The sequence below is a fragment of the Pelodiscus sinensis genome, chromosome 6 (genome assembly GCF_049634645.1).
Source record: "Pelodiscus sinensis isolate JC-2024 chromosome 6, ASM4963464v1, whole genome shotgun sequence".
In the NCBI taxonomy this organism is placed as follows: domain Eukaryota; kingdom Metazoa; phylum Chordata; order Testudines; family Trionychidae; genus Pelodiscus; species Pelodiscus sinensis.
Genome location: NC_134716.1, coordinates 116,868,417 through 116,892,215, shown reverse-complemented (window position 1 = coordinate 116,892,215; position 23,799 = coordinate 116,868,417). Strand labels below are relative to the sequence as shown.

The window sequence follows — 23,799 nt, the reverse complement described above, 5'->3', positions numbered from 1 at the left end:
TTAAATATATTAGTGGCCATCTGAAGGCAGAACACTGTTATATGGTAACAGACAGATACATAAGATACAAAATTACCAATGGGTAATTTGTAGAATGCATAATTTGCTGTTACCAAAATAGTACTGGGGGGTGGGGGGGAGGGGAAATGGCAGGAGGTTGCCCTTTCTAGTCTCTAGTCCCGCAGTACCTTTTTGTTTAATCAAGAGAAATCCACTCTGTACAAAATGAGCAAAATTAAAAAGCAGGTGAGTGAACATCAGAGCAAACATCACTTTAAAAAATAAAACAGGAAGGAGTCCTATGGCACAATAAAGACTATAACAGATTTATTTGGGCATAAGCTTTCATGGTCTGGAACCCACTTCATTAGATGCATTGAGGCTACACCTCTGAGACTTTTAAAAGACAGCTGATAAATCGGCAAACAGATTCTTACTGAAGAAGAATGGAACAGAAGGGGGAATTAATAGCTCTTTCAATAACAAAACGATAGATGATTGAATTGACTAAACCATTAAGCACACTGTTTGAAAATACACTGACACCAGCTCCACACCTTTTACCAATATACACAATTCTAGTTTAAAGTGTCTGTCTCTACCGTAGAGCTAGCTGCTCAGAGATAATTCACCGGCAAGCCGAGAACCGATATACCTGCTTTACCTATCGTCAGCACAGTTGAGTGATAACAGTCTGTAATATTCTGAGAGATGTTTTTAAGTACAGCAACATATTCTGGTAAACTCTTTTATAACAATAGCTGCATAAGGGACAGATAAGGGAGCACAATACACAGATGAAGGTGAGATTTGATTTCCGCTAGGTCCTGCTCTTTTAGCTTTCTGTGGGTGACAAGTAGGTAGAATAACTCTGCCTGCATGATAAAAGACCATTATTTTAAAACTTTGGTTATTTCATGGTTGAGATGAAGGGGAGGGAGGCAATCCACCACTCCCGCCTCCTCCCCAAAAAAGCCTCAGTTCTAACAAAACTGCAGGGTGGAGTTACATACCCTTATACTTAGCTGCGGACCAATCCTTAAGGACACAGCATTTATTTTCTATGAAATCACATCAAAACTACAAGATCAAAATATAGAAAGCTACTGCTGTTTGGCCAGTTCTGCCTTTTTAGCAGCAATTTAGGAGCTGGAAGGAATAGGATGGATCGGAGAGTCCTACAAACTTTTAAAATAATCAGCACAGGTCCCCTACAATCCTGAGCTATCAATGCTCTGGAAGTGGTCTCATTTAAATCTAGCTGGAGGGGGGAAAGCAGTATCCCACTTAAATTGTGCCCCTAAATATTCAGACAATACCTAGGGGTCATCTTAAATCTTCAAAATCAGAGATATTCTGACTTAATTTTGTTATTTATTGTCTGGGTTATAGCAACACCTAGAGGCTCAATGGAAATCAGAGACCGCCGGGCTGGGCCATTCATGTGCACATAGTGAGAGACAAGCCCTGTCCCAAATAGCTTACAGTCTAGTGGACAAAGGATAGAGAAAAAAGAGAGCCACAAAGAGGTGAATTGACTTGAGTGAGGTCACACTACAGGGACGGGTCCAGAATCCTAATTCAATGCCCTCACCACTAGACCATCTCCTATTGTATTGCAAGTCAATAACACATGCAATATGCCACGGGCTGTAGATTGTATTACAGTTTATAGATATGAGAAGTCTGAATCTACCTCGGGTAATTCACCACTTATGCAGCTGCGCTAGTGGTGGCTACCAGGGCAACTGTGGTGTAGATAGTACACAGGTATTTTTAACACTTTGGCGTTTAGCTGTGCTCTGGTGGTGAGTCAATTCTGCCACTGTAGAGGCAGCCACACAATCGGGTTCTCAGTGATACCATCTGTAAGTGAAAACTTTATGTGAAAATATAGAACTTCATAGAAGATGGCACCACTCTCTAGGGCTGTGTCTAGACTGCAGGCGGATCTTTCGATAGAGGAAATCCGCTTTTTCGAAAGAGAGCACCCAGCGAGTCTGGATGCTCTCTTTCGAAGACGGCCTCTTTACATTGAAGAACGCCTTCCTTCGAAAGAGGAACTTTCGAAGGAAGGCGTTCTTCCTCGTGAAACGAGGTTTACCGCCATTGAAAGAAAAGCCGCGTTCTTTCGAAATAATTTCGAAAGAACGCGGCTTGAGTCTGGATGCAGGAGAAGTTCTTTCGAAAAAAGGGTACTGAGTGTGGACACGGCCTAGGTGTTTTTAATCTTCTTATAGAATTTGAGAGAGAAAAAGAATAGGATGGTTCAAAAACCCATGGCACAGTGATCATTCACTTTGACATTCTTTAAACTTTTCAAGTAGCGTCTGCAGATTCCTACTGAAATTCTCAAGAATCCACTGTGAGTTTTTGAGATGGGGACATGCACAATGTGAAAACAAGAGAACTTTGCCTGTTTCTACAGGGCTGTGTTGCATTTGAACAGCCTGGGTAAACACTCATTTAAAATATCCATAACAAACTACAGGTTGAACCTCTCTGGTCCAGCACCCTCAGGAGCTGACCAGTGTCAAACCAGAGAAATGTCTAGCAGCATTACCGTCTTTTAGCGAATATTCCCCGCACCCGAATATACCCCACGGTTTTTGCTTTGAGTTAAAAAAATCTTGTATACCCTGCACACGAGTATAACCCGTGGGATGCCAGGGGTATATTTATGGTGTAGGGGGGAAGGAGGGGGGAAATTAGCCAGCCACTCACTACCCGGTTCCTGTGCAGCCGTCAGCCTCCAGGCAGGGGAGCACTCACTGCCTGGTTCCTGCACAGCCGGATGAGCGCTCCCCCTGCCCCTTCCTATGGCTGCGGAGGAATCGGGTGGTGAGCACTTCCCTGCCCGGAGGCTGGAGGCTGTGCAGGAACCAGGAGGGGGAGCGCTCATTGCTTGGAGGCTGGAGGCTGCACAGGAACCGGGCGGTGAGCTGGTGTGTAAAAAAAAAAGTGTTGTATACCCGGCACTCAAGTATACCCTGTAGTTGGGGTGCGGGGTTTGTAAAAACGAATATAACCCGCGGGTTATATTCACTAAATTACGGTACCAACACTGTCACTGCTTACTGGACTCTTAGAAGACCTTTAGGGGTAAATGAGAGCAAACTAACAGCACAGAACACAAAGCCAGGACTGGAGGCTGTAAACAGCTTTATGGGACCACAGGAAACTTGGCCACTGGTTTAGCACCTTAAAGCTGAGCTATGTGTGCCGATAATATGCATGCAAGAGGGATAGTTAATTATTATTCAGTTAATTATTATTTTATATAGCACTTTGATTCAAAGCACTTTACCATAGTTAGCGAATGGTACAAACAACATTTGGAAAGATATTAAGTTGTCCACCAAGACCCTCAGCAATTTCGAAGTGATCCGTGAAAAAACAAAAAAACCAAAACAAAACAAAAATGTTGAGAACTACTGAGAACTACTGCTCTAATAGAAGTGCTCCTGTAACCCAGAGGCTCTTGAGAAGGAAAGACAACGCTAAATTTCCAGCTGATCTAGCCCTTTTTTGTGACATGTGCATTTTTTTACTGTCATTCCCTGCCAGTCAATTTTTGGTGTTTCTGTTTTCACTGACAAGCAATGCACTTACTGAGGCCGGGCAGCCTAAGGTTCACCTGCCAGGTGAGACTTTGCCTCCCTCTGAACTACCTACTGCTGATTTATTCCTGGCAATAGAAACTCTATGGCCAATTGTTTTATTAAAATGTCCTCTGGGTTTCCTTTTCCTTTCAGTCTCCCCTCTCCTTGGTTTTCTCTGCAGTGGCCCAAAGATGGCAGCAACTGGCCAACAAGGCCCTGCAGTTGCACCTCTTCTGATGGAAACAAGATCCATAACTGGGCAGTATTCTAGCTCCATGAGTGCTGGTGGAGAGTGGGAGCTGTAGCATCGCCACATGGCTCAGAGTGGTAAGAATCTCTGAACCCAACTAACCTTTGTCTTCACTCACTGTCCTCCCCCCACACCTAGGTGTAGGTCCAATGGGACAAAGCCTTTGCTGAGGGGGAAATGGAGAAGAGAGGGGACAACCCTAATTGATCAGCCTTCCCAGAGATCTTACCCTCCTTACTCAATGGTGACAAGTGCCTTGTATTCAGCCCTGTGTAAGTTGATTCTATTCCAGAAAGGGATGGTTTTAAAATGTCATCATAGGGTTCCACGTTTTTTAGGACTCCCTCTGTTTCTGTATTAGCTAAGGCAGTGCTGAGTGTGTCTGAAAATCCCACTAATTGGCAGTTGGGGAACCAACTTAATCAACAACCCCCCCGGTCTGAAAGTGAAGGGATCTATTCCAGCCCTGAACACTGGGTATCAGCAAAGAGACTCTTTAGGACTTGATATTTTTATTAGGGGAAGCTTGTGTTCAGCTTCCCCTACCGGCATGGCATCCAGTTTACTATGCAGAATAGGAGACAGGAGGTACTGAGTACCCGCACCAACTACACCTCACAGGAGACGTTAAAAACCAGAGCATAGGGCAAGCAGTGCCAGCTGGTGAGCTGGACTTAAAGATAGGAGGAAAGTCTGAGACTAGGAATCCTAAACCTCAATTATCAAGCGGGAACCATCTGCACAGGAACTGAGGGATGTGATTTCCAGTGGGGGAGATGGACACACACACACACAAGCTCGGCTCAAGTTAGTGCCACAGCACCACAGGTGGCAGTTTGGGCTAGTCCCCAAGTATGTAGACAAGGGATGGGAAGGAATACACTAGGTGGCTGACCTGAGCAGCGGCCCGTGCTATAACAGTCACACTACTACTGTTAGGTGCTCATTCAAGCAGAATTAGCACATCTCTGTCTATCCAGATCTGTGAATTACACCTCCCCACTGCTGTGTAAGAGACTGCCCCGGCACCACCAATATGCTCCTGTAGGGAGAGGCAAATGTCAAAAACACCCAATAGACAGGCCCTGGGACGGAGCATGCTCACCACAATGCGAAGGAGAAGCAGTGACTTCCACATCCATGATTCATTCTGCAGAGTGGCTCTGATGGACACAAGAGGGTGGAGTTTCTGGCTCTGTCTCCACTACAAGGTTTTGGTGCAAAAACCGGCGGAGCGTCCACACCTCAAGCGCATTTTTGCACAAGAAAATTGGCAAAACAGAGGGCTTTTGCCAGTAGAGTTATTCCTCTCCCCACGAGGAATAACTCCTTTTTACGCTACAGCTCTTGTGGAAAAAGGCAGGTGTGGACTCTCCGGAGGGGTTTTTGCGGAAGAAACTCCTATTGAAAAAAGCACAGGTGTTCTGATGGCCATTCTGCGAATGGCCATCAGAGCTTTCTTGTGCAAGAGTGTCCATGCAGTGTGGATGTTCTCTTGTGCAAAAGCACATCACTTTTGCAATGAGCTTTGAGGTCTGGATGCGCTTTTGCACAAGAAGTTTTTGTGCAAGAACTCTTCCACAAAAGGCTTCTAGCACAAAAACCCTGTAGTGTAGACTAAGCCTCTCTCTCCTTCGTAAGAAACAGAGCCAAGCTAGGGGAAATTCTAGCTGAACATTTTCAACTGCCTCCACGTAACAGCTACGTTTGGGGACAGATCATTGGATGGGTGTGTTTGGCTCCAGGTTAGGGGATTACTGGTCAGCCAGTTAGAACTCCCAAAGATCAGCTGAAGGATTCCAATGGAGTTTTATGGAATTGCCAGTCATGTAGCCTTTGGAACGTAAGGGAATAAAGAGGAGTAGCAGAATACATAGCATCTTTATCAGAATATACAGCACCTTTGTGCAACAAGGATCCCCTTAATCAGAAAGGCATCTGACCATAGGAGGGAGTGGGGTCTGACTCATGCTGATTTGGGGGTTTGGGGCATAGAGAGGAGGGGATCCTGCTGTCACTCATTGAGGGATTCTGAGCACAGCTGTGCAAATCACAGCAGTTCTACCTCCTAAGGGGATAGGCTATGCCCAACTCAGGTTCCATCCATGGGGGCTAGTGTCCAAGCATGCACCTCTTCATCCCTCAAATTTATCTCTGAGTCTTGTTTGATGGAATCTGAAAACTCAAAGCAAAATTAATTAAACTAGAACATTTCACCTGGTTTTGAATCTAAACAGGAAACCATAGACAGACCCAGATTTCAGAACCCCTCGCTGTTCAGGTAGAGATCCTGCACTGTCCTACAAAGCTGATCTGAATGACTTGCCAGCAAACCCAAAGCCCCATGACTTCTGTGGGTTCCCGGCCTGTAAGGCAGACATTTTGCATAGTTCTAGTTCTGAGGCTTTGCTTCCTACTGAGGTCCAGGGAAGGAACATCAAGTGTCATTGTGTACTTGAATCTAGGCCTGAACCAAAACCCTAGATCCACATACCCTGGAACTTTGAGGCTTTTGAAACCTGAATCTGAATTTTGCAGCTCGAGTCCTTGGTCTGTAACAGACTGAAAAAAACTACAATGAAAAACGGCAAGCTTCCTCCAAGCCCAGAGGTAGAGTACCTCTGCTACTTGCAGAACTCAGGGAGCACTGGGGTTGGTCAGGTAGGTGGGCAAACAGAAGCAGGGAATAAGTAGGAACCTCAGAGGATGCAAGGGGACAGCACTAAGAAATGGCGAACAGTCAGCCTCTATGCAGGAGAAAGAAGGCCGAGCAGCCAGAAAAGGCACAGGAAAAATGAGGCCAGTTGAGCAGCAGCCAGGAGGCTAACATTTCAGGCACCTCAGAAACGTGAGGATAAACAGATGGAGGAATAGGGGCCCCAAGCCATGGGGCAGAAAGGCACTACTGCAGATAGCACGGTATCCGTCGCACAGTTCTCTCACCAGCATGTGTAACGACGCCCCGCGGCACAAACAAGGCACAGAGGTTTCCCAACTGGAGCAGCAGCTCTCCCGAGAATATGTTTCCAAGTGGAGAGTCTCACCACTCCTAGCATGGGTGGTGGGTAGAATAGGCCAGGTGAGACTCAGCCTCCCCAAACCCAGGGTTAGGCCCCGCCCACACTCTGCTCTGAGGGTCTGGCCTTGCTCCCTGTCTTCCCTGACGCTGGTGGGGGCTCAGGTTGGGCTGTCAGCCCAGGGGTCACAGCAGGACTTAGGCCGGGCCATGGACCAGGGGATGGGCTGGTGTTCAGGGCAGCCAGTGGCCTGGGGGGTCAGGGTGGTTCAGCCAGGGCTCCTCCTGCCGCTGTGTGGGGGGAGCCCTTCAGTGCATGAGGGGGGCAGGGCCAGTGAGCTAACCTCCATTAAAGGAGGCTGGGGGCTCTCACACTCTCCGTGCAGCCCTAGATATAGGTTTCCTTTGAGTAGCCGACAGACTTGCTGGTCACTCTGCTTGACAGTGGAAAGTTGTGGTTATCACAGCAACATCACAGGCCTATGAGGAATCTCTTCCCTCCCTCCCCCTCTCCCACACCTACCAACACATTTGAAGCTTCAAACTTGGATAGTGCCCCTACCTCAAGACTTCCAGTTGCCCCCCCCACAGAAGGACACTGCTGTCTTAAGCGCCCACGTTCATATTGCTGACTGTCGAGGTGTCCTACCACTGCCTGCTGTAGAATGTCATTAACGCTGCTTTGCCAGGTTTGGTACAATTTTGTCTTATTTCCCCCCCGGCTTTAAACACTTTGCAGGCTCCTTGTCTGCTCTTGTTATTCAAACAATTCCCATCGGCAATCACTATGAGTAACACAACACGCTGGGGGGAAAATTTTGCTCCCGGCAAATCTTAACACCAATAAACAGTAATATCATCTAATCATTAATAATGAACTATCTATTTATTCCCTCCGGCACCTTTACAAACAGTAATGAGCCACGGCCTGTTACAGCCCTGTGCCGTGGGTATTATTATTCCCATTTTTCCAAAGGGGAAAACTGAGGTGCAGAGAAATTCAGTTAATGGTCCAGAGGTCACAGAGCAAATGCGTGGCATGGCCTGGAATGGAACCCGGATTGCTCATTCCCTGCTCTGAGATGGTAGATCCCGGCTCTATTTTGCACGCTGTACACTTGTTATCCACACAATTTCCAGAACCGAGTCCTCTGGCACAGGAGCTGCCTTTTGTTTTTACTGGTGCATGCTCCTCTCCACCCTTCCTCTCCTGGATGAGCAAAGGGTGGGACCTTGTGGAACAGAGACTGAGTAGGGGCACGGCCTCAATGGGAAGAGGCCAAGCAGGGGTGGAGCCTCAAGACAGAGCGAAATGGGGGGTGCCAGAATCCACAAAAGATTCATCCAGCTGTGTGGGTGCTCAGCAGCCCCCCTTTCTTTGTGGGTACTTGAGGCCTGGAGCACCCATGGAGTTAGTGCCTCTCTGCTCTGGTACATGAATGAAACCCAGCTTTCTTCCTTACACCTACAATAAGTTGTTGGAGCAGCTTTCGCTATCAAGACAGGGATTTTCAAAGGGATCTAGGAAAGGATTAGGTGCCCAATTCTCATTGGCTTTCAGTGGGAGTTGGGCACTTAACATGCTCAGGCCCTTTGAAATGCCAGCCCCAAATCCCAGAATTACTTGGGCACGTGTATAGGATTATTCTCCTAGCTGAGCTGTTGAGTACATACATAGCTGTGGGTACGCCTGTGAGTGTAGTTACATAGCACTGGGCCCTGAGTGAGTGTCAACATGCACATGAGTAACTTTACTCCCTCAAAAACCACAGGATGGCTACAGAGATAAGATTAGTAGCATGCATATGTACAGGATCAGGTCCTTACAAACTATGGTAAAGGGCACTTTAGAAATGAGAACGGAATAGCATTGCCACATGCATTCTGCCTCAGAGTCAGTTTGCTTCTGCAGAGAGAATGACTTTCTGTGTCAACACAGCAGTTATTAAACTCCTAACTCACTGCTTGCCTTTCCAAAGGCGTTCCCTGCATTCTGAACTTGCAGAACATTAGCACGGTCTCTTCTCTAGTCCCACATACCGCTACACATCAGCAGAGAAGTGAGTGCAATCATGAAGCAAGTAGATTGTTCCATATTTCTGAACACTTTTTCCTTTTGCCCCTCCTCCCCCCCAAACTCGACCAGGAAACACAGAACGCAACAAACATCATTTGCTGATCTGACATTAACCAGAGAGCCTCAGCGGCTAAATCAGGCCAGTTGCGGTGACTGGGGGTTGAAAGGGAGGAGGGTGGGGAAGGTAAATTGTGCACGATCACTGGGTTACCACGCAACCAGATCAAGTGGTTATGGAGGAGGATGTTGAAAGGAGGCAACACCCTTTCTGAGGCTTTGTTGTGTGACAGGCAGAGAGCCCACCCTAGAATTCCATTCCCTATATTTGGCCCTGAACACAATTACACGTTATGAACTGAAATAAAAGTGGGCAGGGGCCCTAGCAAACATTGCTTCGACAGCACCAAGAAGAAAATGAAAGTGCAGCAGGAAACAGCGCAGCTCCTTTTATTTTATTTTTCATAAAAGTGAGGATCTAATTTCAGTGTTGGGTCAAACGGGTCATATCCAGGAGCAATGTGTAATGCTGTGTAAGTTTCATTTTGGAACATGTGTGCAAGGTGGTCTCAGGGCTTTATTAGAAAATTTGCACTAGTGCAACTAAATCAATTTTATATTGATTTCAAACCCCTAAAAATGCAGTACTTATACTTGGTTAGTTGAATTCAGGAAATTACTGGATTATGCTAACCTAGTTTAGATGTGGCTTAGACTATTTTAAGTATTCAGTTTAAACCAGTGCAAAAAACCTTTGCGTAACCTGCCCTAGGTTGATGTAACATATGCTGTGTGTGATATGGAAACACTTTTAAGGAGCTGATTTCCAGGGGTACTGATTACCCCCTACTCTATCTGAAATCACCATGAGCTGCAACTGGCAAGCAGCTCTCAAAATCAGATGCCTCTGTCTCATGCTGAGAACTCAGGGTACATCTACACTACAGAGGAAGATCGAAGCTGCTGCTGACGATCTTCCAGGGTTCGAATTAGTGGTCTAGTGAAGACACGCTAATTTGAAGTGAGAGGGCACTCCAATCGATGCCCATAACTCTGCTTTTACAGGAGTAAGGGCAGTCGAAGGAAGAGTGTTCTCTCTTCAACTTTCTACAGTGTAGACAGTGCCAAAAGCCAATTTAAGCTACTTCGACTTCAGCTACACAATCAACATAGCGGAAGTTGCATATCTTAACTCAACTTTGTCCTGTAGTCTAGACGTACCCCCTGAGAGTGAGCCATGCAAAATTAATAGAGCTATAGAAAATTCAGCCACTCTTTCCCCTGCTACAAATACTAGTGTGGAAAGAGTTAATGATATAAAAGGGAGTTAAAGCACTGGCATCCCAATAAGACCAAGAGGGGGCAGGTGAGTTCACACTTTCCATATCATCTCAGGCTGCCTGCAGACTCAGGAAGATGACACTGCATCAACAGCACTCACATTTGTAAGGTTAACTCTTTCAACCCACAAGACTAGAAATGTACTGACTGAGATTTGACTATCCTGAATATGAATACATGGAACATATGTTTCACACCCTCCTTTACAATAAGGCTGTGTCTACACTGGCCACTTATTCCGGAAAATCAGCCGTTTTTCCAGAATAACTTGCCAGCTATCTACACTGGCCCCTTGAATTTCCGGAAAAGCACTGACGATCTACTGTAAAATCATCAGTGCTTTTCTGGGAAAACTATGCTGCTCCCGTTCCGGAAAAGGGCCAGTGTAGACAGCACAATAGTGTTTTCCGCAAAAAAGCCCTGATTGTGAAAATGACGATCGGGGCTTTTTTGCGGAAAAGCGCGTCTAGATTGGCCATGGACGCTTTTCTGGAAAAAGTGCTTTTCTAGAAAAGCATCCTGCCAATGTAGACGCGCTTTTTCCGGAAATACTTATAACAGAAAACTGTTCCGTTTTAAGCATTTCCGGAAAAGGGTGCCAGTGTAGACGTAGCCTAAGTGTTACAAAAGACAGGCCTGTTTTTTCCAAAAGATTTGGTCCTGGGGGAATCCAATTCTGATGTCAGTTACACTACAATTTCTTCGCAATTAATGGAGTTATTCTGTAATTGCCCAGTATCCATGAGAAGAAAATACAGTCCTTTCTTAGGTAATTGGTATACTGAAAACAGAGGGTGATAAATGGGGAGGACGTGAGAGCTAGTGATGTAGAAGTGGCCTAATGAATACAAACCACTGATCTCCATTCAGAAGCTGAACTTGTACTTTCTTTTGCTTAAATTCATCCCCTTACTCCTCATATTTCTCCTCTCCCCCACTCTAATCAACCTCTCTTTATCTTTGGTTCTTATACCTCCAGTATCCATAGTCTGCAATTACGCCCCTGTTACTGTCACTTATCCACAACAGAGGCATTTACCCTTTTTAATCTTTCCTCATGAGTCAAACCATGCAGCCTACTCATAACGTTTGCTGCTCTTCCTCCATTGCCTTCAAATTCATCACTAGCCATGTCAGACTTTGACCTCAAATCTTCTAAGTGCTTGACTAAACCACTGTTCAAAGAGCCCCCCTCCCCACGCCAGTGTTAGAAATGAGGGGGCAGCAGCATCTGCTTATCTTATTTGCTCATCACAGCACTTCTGTGGCTAGCACTTCTCTTTACCAGAATCCAGCTGTGTAACAGGCTGGGGCTGCGGTCCCTGTTACTGTTGCCTTTAATTAGGGGAGATGATTGTAATGCTTTATTTTTATGACTTTCCCAGAAAGACACTGCACCAGCCTCTGGCTTGCACAAAATGCTGCCCCCTGAATTCTAATGAGTGGACCCAGCATGTCACTCTGGTCCTGTGGGAGCCATGCCGCCTCCCTGACAGACATCAAATTGATTTTCAAATTGCCCTGATGACATAAGGTGGCGCACAGTTTCGGACCTGTGTGATTACCTGAGCCGTTATCTCTACAGGAGCCTAAGGTTGCCACTTGAGAGCGACTGAAGCTGCCAGATTGGTCATTCCAAAATGAAGGTTAAAACACCTCTGGGCTCCACGCTTCCTGGCGAGGTACATTATGAATCTGGAAATCACTCCAGGCTGAAAGGCAGAATGCAGAGGCTAATTTATAGCTGAACCTGAACAGCATTTTTATACCCTGCCTCATTCTCGCTTTGCTCTGGGTGTTGCTGGGTTGCTCAGTGAGCCAGAGTTGCACGGACAATACAGTCGAAGGGGATTCTTGTGCATTGCTGAAGATTTTAGTTCCAAACAGCTTTTTGCCCAGCTGAAGAAACCATGGGCTAAATTGTCCCCACACTCTGCTCCTACAGGACTCGGTTTGTGATGTCAGAATGAGACTCGGTGGCCCAGATTCCTTCCTGTGCTCTAAGCAGCATAGTGCAAGGGAGGGCAATCAGGGAACAGGTCATGGATGCTGATTCTCAAGATGTTCCAAGCCCAGCATGTCTTAGAGGAGCACAGGGGCTGCTCTTGCTTGTACCACTTAACACGGTATCCAAGGGACACGACAGCCTTTGAGCAATAGTGGGGCGCACCTGATCCTGGCAAATCCTTTCCTGTTCCTCATGTACCATCTCTTTTGGGCTGGTTCAGCTTTTTTATGGCAGCTGCACAGACTGAAAAAAAGCTGGGCAGTGAAGACCGGAACAGGGGGAGAGAATCTGGCCCAGTGTTAATAAATGGAAATGTCACAGTATGGTGCAGTGTTCCTCTCCAGTCATCCCCTCTGCAGGCGAGAAGGAAGCAGCATGGGCTAGGGCAGGGAAAGGAAGAAGCCAGGGAACATGTTACTGACCAGTTCTACAGGCTTAAACATGGACACGAGTCATGCCAAGGGCACTAGTTGCTACTTCACCGCCTCAGCTGCTGGGTGGTAGGTCCTCTGAGCAAAGGCCATTGCTGGGGGTTTGCACCGACCATGGAGGAGACAGTGGGAGGAGATGAGCATGTGGTTCACCAGAGACTGAACTGTGAGCTTCTAGAGTTAGAAGAATGAGCTGCTACTGCTTGAGCTGAAGAGCCATGCCCCTGTCATACAGCACATACTAACCACTGGGTTACGTATGTATTGGCCCCAGCAATTGTACTTAGAGTGCAAGCTCTCCTACTCCAAACTAGGGCTCTTAGGAGCTACAAAAAGACACCCAACGAAAATACTATTATAGGACTAAGCTCAACAGCTGGAAATTGAAAGGGTGATTTGCATGGATGCAATTTATGAAGTGCTTTGGGACATGTCAGGATAAATGGCGCTTTAGGAATACAAGATATGATTTATTATGGGCTAAATACTATTCTGCATTAACAGAATATTAATATTAGTTACAAATATTAGTTATTTGTAAGTATCCTACATAGTACAATTTATCCCCAAGGATTACAGAGCATTTCATTAAATATGGATCTGATCCAAAGCCCACTAAAGTCAGTTTTATCTACACAGCACTTTGTAGGGAGGGAAGCAGACCTTCAAGTTCAGGTCAGATTCAAGCTAGTGGGGCTCAGGCTAGCATGCCAAAAATCGCTGTGCAGAGAGATGGCCCTTTGAACATGCAGCTCATCCGGGTGTTCAGGCTCTGAAACCCACCCCCTTCCCTAAGCTTCAGAAGCTATTTTTCTAGTGCAGATCTCTCCACCTGTGTTAAGAGGCTTGATCCATAGGTTTGTGTAGGCACAGGTTGGGAGTTTCACCACTGACATGAACGAGCTTTGGATCAAGTCCTGGATACATCCAGCAGCCCAGAAAGGCAAGTCACTTAAAAAAAAAAAAAGTGAGACTGTTTACAGTGTACAGTCCCTGCGGACGAGAAACAGAAAGCTTGTTTCCCCACATACGGGCAAGCTTCTGAAAGTTCTGCTGTGCCAACATGTAGGAATAACCAAGCAAATGTTTGGTGGCACTTTCCTGAGTCGTACTGTTAAATGGCACACACCATCTGCACTGTATAAAGAAAAAAAGAATCACAAGCACTCAAAATAGACACAAGTGATTTTTTTCAGCTAAACAAGCTAGCACTCATTCAGGACAAATACTGTATTACTATATCTGGAAAGTATAAATTAGGAGAATGCTCAAAAGGTCACAATTATACAGGCATTTTATATAGAAAATTCTGTCCTCCACAGTTAGCCTTTAAATACAGCTAAGCACGTGCTTAAATTTAAGCACGAGTTGCTTCGCTGACATCAGTGGTGTATTCTTCCACTTAAAAAGTTAAGCACATGCTTAAGTGCCTTGCTAAATCAGAAGTTTGGAAAGTTAGATCCAGATTCCCCCAAACTCTTTGGCATGTACTTAACCTTAAGCAAACGAGAAGTCAATGTGAATATTTACATGATGAGCAAGTTAAGCACATGCTTAAGAGCGTGCAGAATTAAGGCCTTATTGAGTGAAGTGGGAAAGTGAAAGAACTTAGCCTTAAGTCTTCTTTGAAAAGCAGCCACACTTTTGCATAACTTCTAGTCATGAAAGCCTCTTTAGAAGCAGATACGTGTGATAAGCAACCAGGTTTTTAAAAGTCCTGATTTCGTGCTTGTTAAATCTAGTTGGAGAGTGCATAAATGCTCAGGAGTCGGCTGGAAAAATAAAAGCAAGTCAGCCAAAAATGCGAGGTGAAGAGAAACGCCCAACTCACGTATCCTTGGCCTTTGTTTCAGTTTTGCCTTATTTATTTGAACGTAGACCTTTTTTTTTATAAAGCCCATGTGAGACTGACGTCATTTGAGCAGACCTGGCTCAATATCTTCTTGGCACCTGCTTTCAGTATTCTCACTCGCAGTAAGCTAGCATTCCATTAACATTTACCAGGCAGAATTTTCAAAGGCCCCCAACATTGGGCTAGCTCTGCTCCCACTGAAGTCACTGACAAAACTCTCATTCAGCTGAGTGGAAGCAGAGGTAGCACAACATGAAGAACTCTTGGGAATGGGGAAATAAATCACACTTTCTCAACACAGAAGCCCATTTGTGGTTTACTAGTCTGTGTCAGCAACTCTTGTCAGGCCTGACATACTTACTATACTAACACACTGTTGTCATTATATATACACACCCTGTAATATATGTCATTGATCACGAATATTCTTGTGTGATATATGCACAAGGTTCAGACAAGGAGTTGTGTATATGATAGAATTATGTGTTGGCAAGCAATGCATAAAGCCAATCTGCCCCTACACAAGGGAATGTGTTTGCATGCCTGACCAACCTGGTCATCACATTGAGACAATGAAGGTTCATTTACATAAAAGGTAAAACAAAGCCATCCAGCTAACAAGGGGAGGAGGTAATGACTCAATCATCATCAGTAGGGGAGGAACCCAGCATGAATCTTCACCAGAACACATGACATCTCTTCCCAGGAGAAAAGCATCTTCATCTGAGAAGAGATTTCAATGGCTTACTGGGCTATAAAGACAGGGAGTCTGAATCTCAAATGATACATAATTTAATCAACTGACTGTACAATATTGCTGCATTATAACAGAGCACCAAAGAGCGTCTGTTATGAAAGCTAATGATACTTGGGTAATAAATATCATTGTGAATGTAAGTATTAGCTCTACATCAGGAGTTATGAAAACTCACTGCTATTATGGTTTAAAGTCTGTGACCAAATGAAGGGAGAAACAAGTACTCACCTAGACAGGAGGGAGAGCAGCTACCTATCTGTTGCCAATGAAATTAAACTAAAGTGTGACCAAAAACAATGGAGGCCTTATTTACTTAGACATCAGCAAGGAGCTGGGAAGTACAACCACCAGATGTGAAGAGCAGCATGAGGCCACTCTGAGTTTGGGGAGGGGGGGAAAACAGTGAGATGGGGAAGCTGCAAGGGAAGAGAGAAGAAGCTACCTTGGCCTCCATCACTGGAGAGATACAGAGCTCTTGCAAGCTCAAAAAAAGAGATCCTTCAACCAAGGAGGTTGAATTCTCTGGAACTGCATATAGGTGAGAAATCTGATTAGGAAAAATCTTTTCCCAAAGGAAGACAAGGAAAACTAGAATCTTGTACTTCTGCGGAAGGTCCTGGCTGAGAGAAATTCAGCCATGGTTGGAAAAAAGTGTTTGGTAAGAAATTTCTCTTGAACCAAGGCTGTATCTTATTGAGCAAAGTCGTAGCCATTAGAAAGTGTATTGTATTAACCTCTTTGTTAATACATTTGTTTTACTTTTAATCTGAACTAACCCTGCACTGGTTTGGAATGGAAGAGATTGTTAACTCCAGTTAAAGTAACCAGCTGCTGCACTCTTATCTCTTTAAAAGGAGCAACAGACCTTATTATTCCCCTGAATGTTCCAGCAGCGGGATGGATGTTACAGGGCAGATGGTGTTCAGGACATTTGGGACTGAGGGTGCACGTGGGGTAGTAACCAAGGCCAGTGGAGGCCACAATGGGACTGTTGTGTTGTAGGCAGGCTGCTGTGGGCAGAATACAACACCTGGACACTCAGGGAATTGCATGCTTGTCTGCTGGTGTCAGAGTCGTGACACAAAGCAGCAGAGCATTTAAAGCTCCCAGGTTTACAAGGCAGATAGTGACAACCCCTTACTAGCCTGAACTGAACCCCCAATATGTGACACCTTCGCACTCCAGAGCATTAAGCACTGGGCTCTCTCTGAACACCACTGGTATCAAGGAGAGATCCATCACTGGATTCAATGGGAGCAAAGGAGAGCTCCCCTACTGAGTTAGTACTCACAAGGGCCCTGGGAGGTACTGTTGCCTCCATCTGATGGAGGAGGAAACCAAGGCAAGGAGGTTAAATATTTTGACCCAGCTGCTGTTACCTACTCAAGGCTGTGCCTAAAATGGTGCAACTGAGCTCTTAGCAATTAAAGAAGCAAATAGCAATCGGATGCCACCTCCACAGATGGCTGTTCTCAAACCTCTGCTTTAGCTGAAAGCTGATGCCTCAAGCTGTGAAGAATATTCATCCAGAGGTTCCTGATGCCATTCTAAAATTGCCCGGAGGCACCAGAAATCTGGTGTTTAGACTACATCACTAGTGCACTTCCCTATCTAGCCACCTCTGGTACTATCCTACTCTGATTCACGTTTGGATGAGGTTTTGCAGCTTGCCTCTTAAATTAAGACAAAGTGAACAAGTTACAGACCTCTCTTCTCTTTTGCCCAAGCATGCTTGTTCCGCAATTCCATATGCTGATGTACATGTTGCAGCCACCTCTGGGGAAAAGCCCTATAGAATTCCATGGAGCATGATGACTTTTCTACAAGTTTTTGGACCATCCTATAGAATTATATTCCAGTAGTAGAATTCCAAAAGATAGTTATAAAAAATACACAACAGAAAGAATTTCTTTAACAGAGCATGGATCCTAAAAGAGTCATTCTGTAGAACCCTAGTACCTTTCTCTATGAGTGGGTTGGTTTCTCCCATTGCATTTTATAGGCTTTTTCCATAAGAGAACACTTATGAGCCATAGTTTAGATTCTGGATCCTGACTTCTCCCATCTCAAGCTCAGGGGCATAACAGGGAAAACTCAGATGAGAATAACCAGAGTAAAATTTAGGCTGAATATGGAGGGGAAATGTCCGAGCCTGCTCTATTAGATAGTGGAATATTCTTCCAAGGGAAGTCATGCATATCCCATCACTTAGCTGTTTAAAATGATGCTAGACAAAGTGCCAGGAAACATACTGAATAAGACTAGCCAAGGAGGCAGGGTGTGGGGAAAACGCTCAAAGATCGATAGGTCTTTCCCATCTCTATTACGATTTTGAACTCCAGGCTTCCAGCGTAAGCATCCTGTAGCCCAGAAGCTATGGAAAAAACAAATCAAGCATTTCTCTCTAAAGGCAGTAACTAGTGACCCGACCATCTCTCAATAACATCAGTGAGAATTCAAAGAGAAGCTGGATCAGGCCCTAAACTACATGAGATAATTAAGGTTTGCCACAGACTAGCACTTGATGAGTTTCATTTTATTTAGCAGTCCCCTGAACTCGATCCACAGGAAGGAGTGTGAATTGTTTACAATCATTCTTGAAGCATGTGGGAAGGTGTGAAGGGGTTGACTCAACTGGTTGCACCACCTTGTGGCCAAGTCTAGTGTAGCAGCTCTCCCCCATCCTGGCTTGGTGTCTTCTACTGACAGGCATTCTGCCTGTGTAGTGATCAACCTCTTCCTACGACCTGGCCGTCCCGTCAGCCCACTTTAAAGTCTTGCTCCTTCAAAGGTCTCCGTGAATAGACATCAAGAGGAATTAATGCAAACAGACTGAGCTGATAAACAGAGGAGAAGGACTCTCCCAGACATCTGGGAAGCCTTGGGATTGAAAGGAAGCATTGCACAGTGGTTAGGGCACTAGGCTAAGGTTCAGGTTCCTTTCATTGCCACAGACTCCTTATGTGACCAGGGCAAGTGACCAAGTCTCTCCTTTTTCTGAAAAGAGATAACAGCCACCTCACAGGAACACTGGGAGGATAAATACTTTCAAGACTGCAAGGTCCAAGCACTGACACTGAGGATCTGTAACACGGTGGCTTGAGGGGAATGCACCCCGCCTGAGGGGAATCAGGCTATTTCCTATAAAGAACAGGAAGTGGCTGCTGTGAGGGGGAAGCTCAGGAGGCTGTAGTGAAACTAGTGAGGTTCTTGCTGTGAAGACCCAGAAACTGGCTCCAGCTAGGATAGGCTGGCAGAAGCTTTCTAAGGAACCCGGACTGTACCAGGGGAGTTTGGGCTGTGCTGAAGGGAAATCTTGTGTTTAGTTATGACCTTTAAGTTACTATATCATTCCCACAAGCAGGGTTGCTGTGATGGGACAGAAAAAAACAACCCAATGTGGAGTTTGTTTGGGGATCCATGAAAGGAAACTGAGGTGAATGACTGTGTTCATGGCTGCCCAGTGGCCACCAGGGGGCACCTTGAAGGGTCCACTTTATGAGGCCATATAAGTACAAAAGGGAAAAGTTCAGTATTTCAGCATATTATTTAAGATTTCCTGACTCAAGATGGACCCTTTCAAAGGACTGAATTCTGCTTCAGTCACATATTTAGGCCTTCCTTTTAATTAGTTATCAAGGAACCAGGTTTTCCATTTTGTGGGAAATTTCTGTAATTTAAAAACATTTTCTGTTCCACAACAGAACAAAGAAAGTTTCCCACAAAAAGAATTAAAATAATTTTGGGTCAACTGAACTGTTTCATTTTGATAAAATGGAAACAGTTTGCTCCAATTTCAACTTTATATTCAAATTGCCTCAATGTCATTTTGAAACAAAAAATTGAAACATTCAGTTCTGAAAATGTTGAAACGGGACATTTTAGCTTTATCAAAACAATGTCTTTTTGCCAAAAGTTGAAGCTTTTTTAAAATGTTCCAATTTTGCCCCAAAGCCCTCCATTTTGGGGCTTAAAACCACTTTGGTAGAAAGGTGGCTCAATTTGTACGCCTAGTTTCTGCAAGTTACTGTGGAAGGCACAGCTGGAAGTGCATGTGGAAACTTATGAATTATCCTCTACTCTACACAGGAGTGAGTCTCAAGCTTTATATGGACCCTCTCCCATACTCATAAGTTTGTGCATAGAGAATAACAGTAGGGTGTGTGAAAAGAACAGGCATGTCTGGACTCAAATGCAGCCCTCGGCATGCAAGAGGGATTTAGCTACATGTTACTTTCCTGACCTTCCTGCTACTAGATGGGAGTAACTTGGCAACTGCACATCTCATTAATATAGGATTAAGTTCCTGCTGCTCATCAAATTTCACCTTGCACTGATACATGCAATACCCTGCCCCATGGAGGGTCAAGTCTATGATCTCTACCTTACAGCCCTGGTCACTGGAAGAAGCAGAAACATACTAAAGCTAAAAGTAGATTAGATGCATCTCCTTTCCATGAAATCTTACTTTTAGGAACTTCACACTTCATAGGGTTATGTTGGATTACCCCACTCCTGCACCCTGCTATGTTTTAAATTGTGGCTCTCAACCAGTTCCTTACTTACCTTGGATCCCCTTCCCATCTAGCAATACTGGAAGGGCACATTAGGGGTAGCCACGATATCCAGGCTGAGAACCCATTTTGTAAATCCTCTGTGTGCTTGTAATTGATCTGTCTCTGTCCATGCCCTTAAACCCCAAACATTGGAAACGTCTCAGCTTTGCAAATAGTTCCACCCTGTGAAAAGATATTTATATAGAAAGGGAAGAGGCCTATGACCTGAAAATAACCTCTCAATTTATTTTGACATGAGGCTCACTCATAATACACTACTGTCATTGGTGGGAAATAATTGTAATATTAATCACCAGATTTGAAGGCACAGGGAAAATAAAAAAAACTGTCTCAGCATTTGCACAGCAGAGGAAGTCAGAAGCTTCTTTGTTTGCTAGCAATCATATATGATATCTATAGTTTTTCAATAATTCCTCCTCCCCCACGCCGCCCCATACACCGACCCCTGACTAATTTTGAAGGTTTTTGAGTGATGGGAACAGTCCAGCAATGGCAATGAAGGCTATTATTTAGCAACCTCTGTCTGTGATCTCAGTCAGTACCCAAACACCATGTGACAGGTTGGGAACAGACTAGAAGATTTGCAGGGTGGGGATTCTGCGTTCCACCCTGTTGGCTTGATTTCAGTGGGGCTACAGACTATGAGTTATGGGTATTAGAATCTGGCCCAAAGACTTACTCCAAAATCCTAACTCTTCCCTCACTGCAGGAGATCTAAATGGCGAGCCCTAATCTCAATGTCCATTCCCCATTTTGGCCTCGCTGTGATAGCACTAAGGGTGTGTCTAGACTACAGAGTTTTGTCAACACTACTGCTGAGTTCTGTCGACATAACGTCGACGCTGGAAAACCTCATTTTACGAGGCATAACACCTTCTGTCGACAGAGTTCTGTCTACAGAAGGTATTATTGCATATAGGGTTGTGTCTAGACTACAGGGTTTTGTCGACAAAGTAGCTTGCTTTGTCAACAGAACGGAATGTGTCTAGACGCTCTTTGTCGACAGAAGTTTTGTCGACAGATACTGTCGACAAAACTTCTGTCGACAAAACCCTGTAGTCTAGACGTACCCTAAGTGTTTCTTAATACCAGTGTTGTCTTCAAGTCGTCATTGTCAAGTCCAAGTCGAGTCTCAAGTCACTACAGTTCAAGTTGAGTCCCTAAAGTCACTTTTGAGTCAAGTCCCAAGTCGAGTCTCAAGTCTTAATTTAAAAAATGTCAAGTTACTTTTGTACAAGCCATCAATATCGGCATTTTCGGACCATTTTTTCACCAAGTTGATTTAACAAAATTAGCAAGTCTCAAGTCAAGTCTCAAGTCACAAACAATGAACCCGAGTCGAGTCTCAAGTCGAGTCACCTGGGCGACTTAAGTCGGACTCGAGTTCAAGTTGTGGGACTCGAGTCAACAACTCTACTTAATACTGTAATTTTCCTTGACTGAAAGCCCATTGCACCAGTGATGAAAATGGGAACAATGGACATTCCAGCCACAGGCACGTCCCTTCACCCAGTTTTCTAAGTAAGGGTCTGAGACAATAAGAAAACAGGCCTGCTTCTTGCAATGAGGCTTTTGATCAAGCTTGCAGAGATCTGACACATTGAGACATCTCTTCTCCCCACTCCAAATTGTGCCACTAAAGGTTGTGCACTGAGCCAAGCACTAAGAGTAACGTCCATGTTTATGTAGCAGCTTTTACAGCAAGGTGCTCCACAGGCTGTGGGGTCCATTCTTTTCTGATTTACTCCTCGTCCTGTGATCCCTGTTTCCTGGGGCCACACTAGATGCAGGTCAGTTCAGAATTTGCCCCAATGTCTGCACTAATTGTATCATCCACCATTTAAGTGCAGCTACCTCTGGAGCGGAATGAGTCAGGCATAATGCAACATGGCAACAGTGCTTTTAGGAGTTGGCAATGAAGAATAATTTATGCAATTGAATCTTTACAGAGTGTAGATGTAGGTCTGCTTTCTCTCTCCTGTCTTCCTCTTTTCTTTCTTTTGGATCTCTCTACAGCTTCTTTTTGGATGGTGGAGACAGAGAATAGATTTCTTCCCTTTGAATCTCTCCTCCTCAAATATTTTCAGTCTTTGGCCAATGCCCTTCCACTGATAGATAACCGCCAAGCCTTAGTTCCTGGTCAATACTGTGGGAGGACAGGTGAAATCTACTCCTACAGTTAAACAAAATGTCTACAAAGCTAAGTTGGCCATTAAACTAGTTAAGAATTAATGTCTGCATAAAATAAGGAGCTAGTCGAAGACACACAGTCCCCAGGAATGGAATACTTTTTGGGTACAACTGCTGATCTTGTCTGGTCAGTGATGCCACAGAACTCACGAGGTTTTTCTAGCTGTAGAGGGTCAGACCCGGGCAGTTCTCAGCCAAGTGTCTCCAACAGAAAACTCAATGTAGTGCAGGAAATGACAGCACTGAATCAACATGCATGAGTTGAGATACTAATGCACCAGGCTGTCATCCAAGTAGGCTATGCTCTGATGGAGGTACTGCCTTTTAAGGGTAAGATGTAAAAAAGGAAATCATGTCCCCTTGTGGTAATGACAGTTCCATGGCTCTTAGCAAGAGATCAGGTACTAATCCTGACATCTTGCACAGATTTTAATTTGGGTAGGTATTCTGCTTAGGTATCATTCCCCTCATAATTTCAGTTGAATGGAGTATTATCCTGCACTTCCTGTGCTGTGCGGACTACATGCAATAAATCTTTACTCAGTCCTCATTCATATAAGTAATATTACTGACTTCAACGGGACTATTTCCACGAGGAACGATTTAAAGAGTCAACCTGCTATGCTCCCTAAAGTGACTATTTTAGGTGGTGAATGAAGAGATTCCTGATGCAGTTTGTAAAGCACTTTGAAATTAAAGGTGCTATAAATGTATGACATCACTAGTATTACTTAATGAGACCTGTTAAGATTTCATCTAAAGAAAAAATGGCCCCAGGCCTTAATAGCATATCAGTGGGCTCTAATAGGGTATTTGCCATTTGCATTAGTATTTTTATTCACTCTGTAGCTACACTGTGGTACTGGTGTAAAAAACACATGAAATTCCTTTTCCTCCTCATAGCATCAATGGAAGTTCAGCAAGTAATCTGCACCAAAATGAATGTATCTTATGCATAATGGGAACTAGCACAAGGATTTAATTGTATTTCTTCCTCCAAGCAATGCTGAACTTCCTCTATCAGTAAGGAGAGAACCATAAAATGTAACAGAAAGCACATTACGTTTCCATGTCGTGGAGTGTTTCCCTGTTTATTTCCTAAAACATCTGCCAGGGATCAGAATGGGTTTCCATTCTGAAACTGAAAATTAGGGATATTTGTGTCATGAGCCCACAGGTGACAAAAGCTCACAGGTAAACACCAAAAAGGTGATCTTAACAGAAGGCTAAATATTGAGGGAGAAATGGGAAGACATGAAAAATTACAATATCATCATAAGAGCAGCCAAAGGAAATATGCTTAATATCGTAGGTGTTTATAGAAGAAGTATGGGAAATAAACAGGAAGAACTGGAAGTATCAGAACACAAGCTAAATTATGACTTAATTGGTGTCGGACTTACTCATAGACTTATAAACTTGAAGGTCAGAAGGGACCACCATGATCGTCTAGTCTGACCTCCTGCACAATGCAGGCCACAGAATCTCACCCACCTACTCCTGGAATAATCCTCTCACCTATATCTCAGATATTGAAGTCTTCAAATGATGGTTTAAAGACCCCAAGATACAGAGAATCCTCCAGCAAGTGATCCGTGCCCCATGCTATAGAGGAAGGCGAAAAACCTCCAGGGCCTCTGCCAATCTACCCTGGAGGAAAATTCCTTCCCAACTCTAAATATGGAGATCAGCTAAACCCTG

At 44.6% G+C, this 23,799-nt stretch overlaps 1 protein-coding gene across 3 annotated transcripts in view; it reads right to left on the bottom strand.

Moving 5' to 3' along the window:
• Positions 1–23,799, bottom strand: part of ZBTB7C (zinc finger and BTB domain containing 7C) — a 320,248-nt gene that overhangs the window by 226,014 nt on the left and 70,435 nt on the right. The window contains exon 1 of one of the 3 annotated variants that reach the window (XM_075932700.1): positions 11,849–13,070. The exons of the other annotated variants lie outside the window; for them this stretch is intronic. The gene's annotated coding sequence lies outside the window, so the exon portion shown is untranslated. Of the gene's footprint in view, positions 1–11,848; positions 13,071–23,799 lie in introns of those variants that run through there. 3 annotated transcript variants of the gene reach the window in all.